This window comes from Lissotriton helveticus, chromosome 11 (assembly GCF_964261635.1).
Source record: "Lissotriton helveticus chromosome 11, aLisHel1.1, whole genome shotgun sequence".
In the NCBI taxonomy this organism is placed as follows: Eukaryota; Metazoa; Chordata; class Amphibia; order Caudata; family Salamandridae; genus Lissotriton; species Lissotriton helveticus.
In genome coordinates, this window is record NC_136072.1 from 799,420,690 (window position 1) to 799,431,273 (window position 10,584).

General features: G+C 43.6%; 1 protein-coding gene across 32 annotated transcripts in view; it reads left to right on the forward strand.

The window, feature by feature from the left end:
- Window positions 1-8,026, forward strand: part of CAMK2B (calcium/calmodulin dependent protein kinase II beta) — an 866,219-nt gene extending 858,193 nt beyond the window's left edge. For all 32 annotated transcript variants that reach the window (XM_078666806.1, XM_078666785.1, XM_078666796.1 and 29 more), the window contains one exon: window positions 4,161-8,026. The gene's annotated coding sequence lies outside the window, so the exon portion shown is untranslated. The remainder of the gene's footprint in view (window positions 1-4,160) is intronic.
- The last annotated feature ends 2,558 nt before the right edge of the window (window positions 8,027-10,584 follow it).

Below are 10,584 nucleotides of genomic sequence, written 5' to 3' on the forward strand. Positions count from 1 at the left end.
TAAAATCTTGGTCTGGATTACCTCAGAAATCTCAAGCTTCACCTGTTGCGTATACCCATTTTCAATTGAAAACGTACCATAGACAGGAATATACCAACATTTCCCCATTGTTACCCTCACATTTCTTAGAGACATATGTAGAGAAATAAGATTCTGATGAAGATGATGATGAGGAGGAAGGCCCTTTTGGGATTGCACGCCATCCATCGGAGTTACAGATAAAATGTCAAGATGAGGATGAAGAGGATACCTTTCATGAGCATTTTTACCAAGAGGACTTGTCTACGCCTTATCATAGACAGTCTCATAGAGAACCAAGGTCGGAAGACACAGGTCATCTTCCTTCATTAATTCAAGATTTACAAGCCATGTTGGCCGATTATCGGCAGAGGTTTCCACCTACAAACAGAAAAGATTCTTGATATGGCTTTCGATGGCGAGTCACTCTTTGGTAAGCATATAGAAGACGCATTATTGATCGTCAAAACAGACACGGACACGGCTAAGTCGCTGGGTACCCTGCAATATAAGAGAGGTTCTTTCAGAGGATCATGGGGCCGTGGTTTTTCCTCGAGAGAAAATTACCACAATCAGCAAAACAGACAATACCAATCTCAATACAAACAGCCTTATTATCAGTCGTCATATAGGCAATCATCCTCAAATAATTTCTCTCGTCAAGGCGGACGCTGGCGATCGAGCAATCAAGGCCGCGACTCAAATAAGCGACAATGAGCTTTGCCGGACGCCAGTCCAACCTTCTCTCCTCCCTGTGGGCGCGAAGATCTCAGCCTTTTCCCAACAATGGCAGAACATCACATCAGATCAGTGGGTCCTCGACCTTGTTCGAAGAGGACACACTCTGGAGTTCTTAAGGAAACCACCTACGACCCCGCCCAAGGGTCCCCCTTCCCCTCGTCTTCACTTACTGTTCAAAGAGGCCTTAAAGATGTTCCGCAAGAATGTAATAGAAAGAGTTCCAGTCTCGCAAAAAGGGAAAGGATCCTACTCTCGATTCTTCCTCATAAAGAAAAAATCGGGGGAGTGGGCGCCCGATTCTAGACTTGCGCAGACTCAACAAGTTTCTGAAGAAACAGTTTTCGGATGGTGACGTTAACAGATGTGTTGAGCTGCCTCAACGAAGGGGACTTTATGGCTTCACTGGACCTGGAAGACGCTTACATCCATATCCCTATTCACCCCCAAACATCGCAAATACCTACGATTCACTGTGGCTGGCGTCCACTTTCAATTCAAGGTGCTTCCGTTCAGGCTAAAATCAGCCCCAAGAAAATTCACAAAATGCCTAGCTCCAGTCTCAGACACACTGAGGTCTCAAGAAATACAAGTCTTTCCATACCTCGACGATTGGCTGCTCAAGGGTCCGTCAAAGAAGGCTACGAAACAAGCTGTAAAAAGTTGCCCCAATCGATTCTCAAATCTGGGACTTACTCTCAACGCCAACAAGTCGCAGTTGCAACCCCTCCAAGTTCTGACCTTTCTGGGAGAAACTCTAGACACCCAACAATGCAAAGCGTTCTTGACTCAGGATCACTAGAAAAAATTCCAAAGCCTGGCAAGGTTGATTTCAAGAAAAGTCCGTTTCTGTCCGAACATTCGCTTCTCTTCTGGAGATGTGCTCTTCAGCGATCAGTTTAGTCCCACTTGCAAGACTCAGGATGAGGCCACTGCAAGAAGAGTTGCACAAACAATGGCAGCAGACCGGAGGGTCATTCGACGATTCCATAAAGGTGACCACAATAATGAAACTGGCTCTCCACTGGTGGTCAAAAGAAGCAATCTATCTCTGGGTCTCACGTTCCTGGCCACTTTCCCAGAGTTTGTCCTGACTACGGATGCATCTATGGAGGGGTGGGGAGGACATCTCCAAGACCTTCAAATTCAGGGTCGGTCTCGACACTATCAGCAAAAACACATCAACAGTCTCGAACTGAGGGCCATTTTCCTCTCTCTGCAAGCATTCCTTACGAGAATTGCGAACTCCTCGGTGCTGGTGTGTACGGACAATACCACCAGCATGTATTACCTCAACAAACAAGGGGGGACGAGGTCTCTCTCCCTATCGCAGGAAGCGCAAGAGATGTGGGAGTGGGTTATCAAGCATGGCATAACCCTCAGAGCAGAGCATGTCAAAGGAACGCAAAATTCCCTAGCCAACAACCTCAGCAGATCTCTCGCAGGTTGCCACGAATGGGAGTTAGAGCAATGGCAGGTGAACAGGATTTTCCGAATCTGGGGCACACCAACTCAAGACCTGTTTGCAACGCAACAGAACAGCAAATGCCTCTATTACGCCAGCAGATTTCCTCAACGGGGATCAAGAGGGAATGCCCTGTCCATGCGATGGTCAGAGATTTATGCGTACGCTTTTCCTCCGATACCATTAATCCCGAGGATTCTGCAGAAGATGAAGAGGGAACATTGCAGTCTTATCCTAATTGCTCCTCGCTGGCCGAGGCAGTATTGGTTTCAGGAGTTACTTCTGTTGTCACAACAACATCCGATTCGCCTCCATCCAACATTAACCATGTTGAGAAGGGAGAGAGGTCAGATTCTGCAGCCGGATCCACAATCGCTTCACTTGCACGCATGGCTCCTGACTTCTTAGAATTCAAAGATCTCAAAATTTCTCAGGACTGTAGAGATGTTCTATCTAAAGCCCGCGCTCAAAGCACTATCAGAACATACCGCTTTAAATGGAAGCGCTTCTGTCATTGGTGCGAAAAAAATAACGTACATCCACTTCAGGCCCCACCAGAGGATATTCTTCCCTATTTACTATCACTAGCTAAAGCAGGTCTAGTGTTCTCATCTATCAAAGTCCATCTCGCTGCGATTTCTAGATTCAGAAAGAGCTCTAACAAGCCATCACTTTGTTCTTCGTCACTTATCAAACAATTTCTAAAAGGGCTATTCCGGGCTTTTCCTCCAGTTCGACCTCCACCTCCAGAGTGGGATCTCTATACAGTTTTATCTCAATTGATGAGAAGACCTTTCGAGCCAATTCACAAGACTGAATTAAAAATTTTAACCTGGAAGGTAGCGCTTCATTAAGGTTAGATTTCTGGATGTCTCTCAGATTGATTTCTAATGTTTCTAATTGTCAAATTTTGTTCTTAAATATGAAATATGTTAAATGGCTATAACTGTTTCATTTCAGAAGGTTTTTGCATTTATATGTATGTGCATATTTTAAGTGCTCTATAACCTTCCGGATGAGTGGGGGATATGTACATTGACGCTTTGTCTCCCACCTTCCGCAAACGACATTTTTAGACTTACTGCTTGCTACTCTGATTCAGGCATGTGAATCTATGAAAGATACCCCAATACCTGTAACTACAGTTATCCAGTATTGGTATCTTTCATAGAATCACATGCACCCACCCTCCTCCCCGGGCAGGACAGTTCTCTAATAGGGATACTTACTCCTCACTTGTGCTAAGAAAATCTGAGGAGAACTGCCTCTGCTGGGAAGATTCTAGAAAGTGCTGACTTCTGATTAGTTGGAACTATTTTCAGTTCTTTTTACATAAGGAGGTAGATAGGCTACTAAGATTTGGGCCTGTTTGGGCCTATAGTCTTGTCAGCCTACTACAGTTTTTACTAAGGCACTGCTATTGTATATTTGTTACCGTGGGACTCCAGCCTCGGCGACGGGGAATGATTCAGGCATGTGAATCTATGAAAGACACCAATACTGGATAACTGTAGTTAGAGGTAAGTAACTTGTTTTCTTCTCCTACAAACTGCCTTGCTTCTGATCTGTTAAGAGCATCGCCGTTGTCCTTTTTGAGTTTTCCAAAATGTATTACATCTTAGCACACTGGGAAAACTACTTTCAAAATAGGTATAGACACAGGCAGGTATTTTCTTCACAAATAAAAGTGGAAGAACAGGTAAGACATTGGTGAAATGAGCTCTGCAGACTAACACAACCTTGTCCTCTGCATGAAGAACTTCTCATTAGCTCTCAGAATAGTACCTGTTCAGATTAACAGTCTAGCATGGTTAGGTTAGTGTTATCTGGGTAGACTCGTCCTCTAACATGTAATTCTCAGTGCGGATGAATAGCTAGTTTGCAGCCTTACACTTGACAGTATGTTAACACCTTGTTCTCTATTCTTTATTTGTTGCAGGTTGTGCAGCCGTTCGCCCTGGCTTCATCCGGAGAAAGCAGGATGATGGTGTTTTAAGCTGAAGCCGTTGCTTCGGAGAGCAGCTGCAATGACAAGCATGTGTCAGCATGCTCATGTCTTGTCTTTTCCCTCCCTCCGTCCTCTTCTTTAGTTCCAGTGCCTGTGGGGGTGTTTATTTTTTCCCTAGAAGATTAACAGCAGGGAAAAAATCTAAGAGACGAGATGGCGATTATTTTTCTTTTTTTGGGAGGGAAGGATTTTTGTGATTTATTTTTTATTTTTTTTGTCCTGAACAGAAAAAAAGAACTTTAAATAACCTCTCACACGCACGTGTGGGGCTTGGAAAAGGATTGAAGGGAACGGCGCCGTTTCTTCGTATCTGTCAGACGTCAGTGATGGGGATGTGGAAACGAGTTAAAGAAACAAAACAAAAAAGACACAAAAAAATGAAAGAATATGTTGTTAATTTTTCGAAAAGGCTCCACCTTCCTCCGTTGTAGTCTCATTGTTTGATAGTGTTAGGTTTTGTTAGATGAAATGATTTAAAAAAAAAAAATGAAAAAAAATAGCACGGTAGACCTGCATTCTCAATGCCAAAGCATGGACTTTTGAAACCGTGTGAGCCGTCAGTGGTTGTAACTTTGCGCTTCTAAGTCTGTCGCCCGTTTTTACCGTTGAATAAACGGATGCAGTTCTGGATATTTGAAATGTGATTTCTCTTGCTTTCCGTTTGTTTCAGTTCCTCTCTTTCTGGCTGTGGGTAACTTTGTGCCTCTGTCACTGGGGTCCAGGTCCGTTTTTTAGCTGGGCTCCCATCTTCTTGGGTATGGGGGTAAGCAGTCCCTTTGCTTTGCCTGATGTGAAAGGAAGGAGCCAGGCAGGTCTGGGGCCGCCTAAGGTAAACAAACCATTGAATCTCTTGTAACCTAGCAGGGTCTAGTCAGCCTGGTGAACGTAGCAGTGTCGCTAGTCACCTGGACATCTTAGCCTACTGGAAAGAGGAGTCCTTTGTTCCTAGTGGTGTAAAGGTCGATAGAACTGTTCAGGTGTTCCAGTCTGTTCCATTAACCTGACGTTCCAGGATAAAGAGGGAGATCCTGCTTTTATTTAGTAATAAAGTGGTTACTTGAGGGTGTAAACTACTTTCTTCTGGTCGCCTAAGCTTCACTGGTCAAATTAATAAAGACCTCTCTGTTCTTTAGTACATAGGCAGCATGGAGAGTGGCACTATATTTATTCCTTGTGACCAACCTCTGGGTCTAATACATACAGCCAGTCTTTTCCAGCTGTCTGTCACCAGGATGAGGACCAGCCTGACAATGTAGAACTCAAGGTCACATTAGGAACTTACCTTTCGCTGCAGACTTGAATGTCTGTATTCCCTCACTAGAATACCAGATGTGTCCACTCAGCTCTACGGGTTTTGTTCTGTGGTCACGTTGCTTAACATATTGATGATTGGGGATGACTAGTGGAGGTCATCAGAGGTTAGAACAGAGACTGGATTCATTCATCCCACTGCGATGAATATCTTATAAAAGGGAAAACCGATGGCATGGTCTTTCAATTGAATTTGAATTAAGCAGGGTTCTGGCTATGGCAGTAAGTTCCAAAGTCAAGTTTTAAAACCTTCCCATCTTCCTGTGTGAGTGCCAACACCGGAAGCCTCCTCCATCGTGATTTGCCTTTCCGCATCGTACTGCATACTACAAAGAGGCAAGTGGAATGCATGAGGTTTCTCAAAAATATTCTGCCTCTAGCCAGATGGCACCTTTTTCAACGACTTATGTTGCCAAAAAAAGCGGGTGCACATACTATCTATCCCCAAGACTTTTTAGACCCATATTATCTGCTGCCCCTGGAAATGTCATAAAAAGTGAGAATACAAACCAGACTGGTTCACCCTGCATAGACAGCAGTAGCAGAAGTTTGGCAGCCATCTTGGGCAAAACAAATCATGTTTTACACTGGCGAGGCTATGAGGCAGCATTCCATTTTTCACAAGTACTCCATGTATACGAAAGAAACGCATTGTTTTACAAAAAATATACATTTTGCTAAAACAAAGGTAACTCTCCATTAAAAATGATTAATTGAGTATCTAGGACTTATAAACGATTTGCTAAAGATAGCTTTTAATTGTTCAACATTTTATTAAGTTGATCATTAATTGGTATGCTTGATGTGCAATTCCAAGCTACCTGATGTTTTTACTGATTTTACTAGCAACCTGGATTACCTTAAGGGTCTGCTCCAATAAGAGGAAACTAGAAAATCTTTGATTCGAAAACTGCCATTATTTTCATATGCAGCATTAAGTTTGGTGGGTTGGTTTGTGTTCATTCCACATCCCCGTCCACACATGTAATAATCTCCCTATGTTAACGTTAACACGTGATAGGCTGTGTCTGGGTCCTTTAACTTCTTTCTGTATAGGGTTGCAAGCCACATCTTTGGTTTTTCACGCAGACTATTATTTGTTTGGCTGGTCTGTTGAGGTCAGAAGGAGCACTAAACTTAGGTTTTGCTTATTGGCCTCGATATAGCGCTTTATCATTGAGAATGTATGTTACACGCACAGATTGTGGTCCGGCACTGACCTTAACAAAATGTGTCAAACTGCAGGAGAACCAGCAAAGGATATCAGTGTATGATTAGCTCCCCTTTGCGGTGAGAGGCATAGGGTATCAGTGTATAAACTCCTTCTAGTGGTAGGTTGACTTGTATGGTCTTTCAGTGCATGATTGACGCGCCTAAGCGGTCGGAGAATTGAAATAGGAACTCATTGTTTAATAGACTCCTCAGTTAGTGGGAGCTCTGGAAGTATTTGGCCATACTTTTAATGCTTTGGCCGGTAGAACTGTGCAACCTCGCACATCTTTCTTTCCCAGCCCTTTTACATTAGTACTCGAATTTTTGCAGAAAATAGCGTTCTTCCGCACCCATTGTAGATGGCTATGTTATGTCTTCCTGAATAATTCATTAGCAACAAGGACAGACCAGCCTTGTCAGGGGCTGGAGAGAAGGCAGATGGCTCCTCAGCTGACCAAATAATAGATTTCCTTGTTACTAGGGTGCTCTAGGGGGTTATTATTCTGTTCTCTAGTCCGACCCAGACCTCCTGAATTGTTTTTGTATTAGCATGGATCCTTTCATGATCAGAGAGGGAAGCAGTAGACGGGGACAGGACCAACGAAAAATGATTAGAACTGTGCAGTCAGAACCAGGGGTTACCAATGTCCCCTTCAGTCATAATCTGTACATTTGTGAGCAAACACTAGTTGGAGACTGAGAGTTTTCAAGTTAGATTATGGAAGTCTACCAAGGAGTTCGGAGTCCGCCCAAAATAATGGCACTCTTGTGAGGTCTTTACTGGAGGACAAATTCATAAAAACCTCAAAACAACAGCCTAGCATGTTCTAAATGATGTATTTAATGAAACATTCATGTGGCTTACTTTGTTCTTCATGGAAATACCCCTGTTGGTCGTGGATTAGGGGAGGGGGCAAAGAGTGCAAACGGGTGTTGTTATCATTTTTAAAGTATTCATTATTTGTCTGGTTTGGTGGGAGGGAGGTAATTTTGGGGTGTTTTCCTTTTTCTGCATGATCTTAAAAAACAGAAAATATATAAATATATATAAATATATATATATATATAAGATAAACAGAAAGGCCTGTTTGTTTGTTTACATGAATGACAGTGGATTTGCTTTGTATCCTTTCTTTTTCTCTTTTTTCCTTGCTCTTTTACCTTTCCTTTCTCCCTTGGTTTCACTGCCTTTTCTTTCCGAGCCTTGTCAGTGTAAAAAGGATTCTGATTTTGTTCTGTCTCGGGGATACTGCAAATAAAAAAATAAATAAAAACAGACATGTATTTTGTTGCTTCATTTCAGTTTGTTTCAAAACATCACAGTTCTTACAAAAGATGTTTTTAGGTCAGGGATTAGACAAGACATTTTGATTTTACTAAAATTATATTATATTCTTATATCCAGGGGTCTTTCAGCCAGTTCTTTTCATTCATTGGTATGTTATTATATCATTCACATTTTATTTTTGCCCACTACTGAAGTCTACATGGGGCAATAGGCAATTCCCACTTCAGCTATTGGCTAATTTCACTGTGAGTGATGACATTCTTGCCTATCACAAGGAGCACAGCCACATGCAAAGTAGCTACTTTAAGTGCCAAGGACTGTGTGCTTTTATGATCAAAACATTATTTTGTTTTTAGCCATTTTTTATCATTTTTCTAATTGATGAGGGCCCGGCAGCTTCCCCAGCAATAAAGTTTGCAAACACATGGCTAACCAATCATTGACAAAGACAAAAGGCTAGTGGCCAATACCAGACCTATTGGCGTCACCAATACTTGTTTTTAATTGTTACTGTTACCTCTGCAGATACTTTTAGCATTGAATATCCTAGCCACATGTTGTCAGGCAACCGGGTGGCATCACTTTCATCCAGGTTGACTCACTGGCTTTGTGCGATGCCATCAGACGTGATGACACTGAGTACATAAATGTAGCTGCCTCTGCCTGAACTCCTTTAGTTCCCTTTTTTTGTATCCAGGTTCTACATGTAGATCTTCACCTCTTGAATATCCCAGGTCCCAGACTGGATCTGGAAACTTTCAATAGCTTTCCCTGCTGGTGGAGGGCGCCAGCTCCACAGTGGGACCAGAAGTGATGCTATTGTGACATCAGTGATTCCATAAAGTACCCATCCCAACATCCTGACATCAGTTTCCTTTTTTTCTATGCCTTTGACACAGATTCCGAGCTTACTGTCGCGCAAGGGTTACCCCAGAGGAAACTTTTATTCACACTACATTTTGGGGCAGTGCTAGGGTTGTCTCACACTAAGAGTTTGAGCTTTAGGGCTTTCCAGGAGTGTGATAGACAAATGTCCATCCCAGACACTGTGGTGCTTGGAACCGCAATATGACTTGCATGTCTGTGACTCCTACCTCTGATGCAACCTTGGGCAATAAAAGGGAGGGAGGCCGGGTTGTTAATGGCCTGGGCCCAGTATCAATTTCGGAGCTGCCGTCAATCAAGGGCTTGTTCGAAACCTCCCTCTCCTTCCTCCATGTTATCGAGGGAGATGTGTAAAAAACCTAGGAGATGCAAGAAACAAAATTGTGCTCCACAACCAGGTAAGTCCCCTCATGGTTTTGTGGGGACTCGTCCTTGGAGCTGAAGATACAGCCCATCACACCCCTGGATCCGGTGCTGGGGAGCCACTGGGCCCTCCTTAGGGCCAAGCCTTTCAGCACTGATGCAGTTTCGGTCCTACTCTGAGTTCCCCATTCCAGGTACTGACCCTGTAGCATTCTGAACTTGATCTTCGACCTCTTTTGTCGAGTGACCGTTCTCCCTGAAGTGCTGTTGGACCCCATGTACCAGCAAGGAAATCCTCTTTATGCTGAGGCTTCTTCATTGGTGCCGCATGACCTCTTACCCCAAGCAGGCTCCGACGTCTGGTCTAGGTTGCCATTCTGCCCAGTGCATGTATATACAGCCCCACTTCTGTTGTTCATATTACGTCCGCCACTCTTGCTAACTCAGCCACGGGTGCTGTTGCTGAGGCCAAAGACTGAGAGGCTGGACAGGACTCCTCTCGCACCTAGTTAGATGCTATTGACGCAGATGCTGCAAACTTCAACTCCAGCACTGGGAGCACGGCCTCCACCGAACTATCTTATTTTCTACTCAAGAAAGGAATCATAATGTCTTCTGGAGGAGGAGGGCTACAGAAAATAATATACAGGTCCCAAAGGACATCATTGGAAAACTTTGCATGAATTCTTCCGTTCGGATACAGACCCAATGTAGATTCATGACACGAAAGACCGTGATGAGGGACAGTTCGTTCCACCTTTATAGTAAATCGCTTCTGACCTTTTAGTATTGGGAACAACTAATGGCTGAGATATATCACCAGTGTTGGAGGTAGAATTTCCATCTGGTCCGTTTGTCCTTCCATGCAGTTACATACAAGGTTGCAAAGGTATTAGAATTGCCCCTCCCTACTGCAGACAATAAACAACCTCCTTACTGAGGTAGTTCAGCCAGCAAAATAAACCACAGAACCCTTACTACCATTTAACAAGGCTTTGCTGGACCCCTTTAAGGCAGCCTGGGAGAAACCAAGTTCGGCCCCGGCCATCAACAGTTATGTGGCACAGGTGTAGTGACCAGCTCCTCAGACCCTTTTTTTCCGTCATCCCATCCATCTCCTTAGGGCTTGGCATTTTAAGTTTCTTGCTGTCTGAAATATGTTTCATGGGGGTTCCCCACCATTCTGGCAGAATATCTAAAAGACTGAGCCATGGAGTAAGAAGGTCTTTTCTGCCTTGAAATCCCTAAATGTCACAACCTTCTTAGGAAGATGCACTCATGCGCTTTGTGACATAA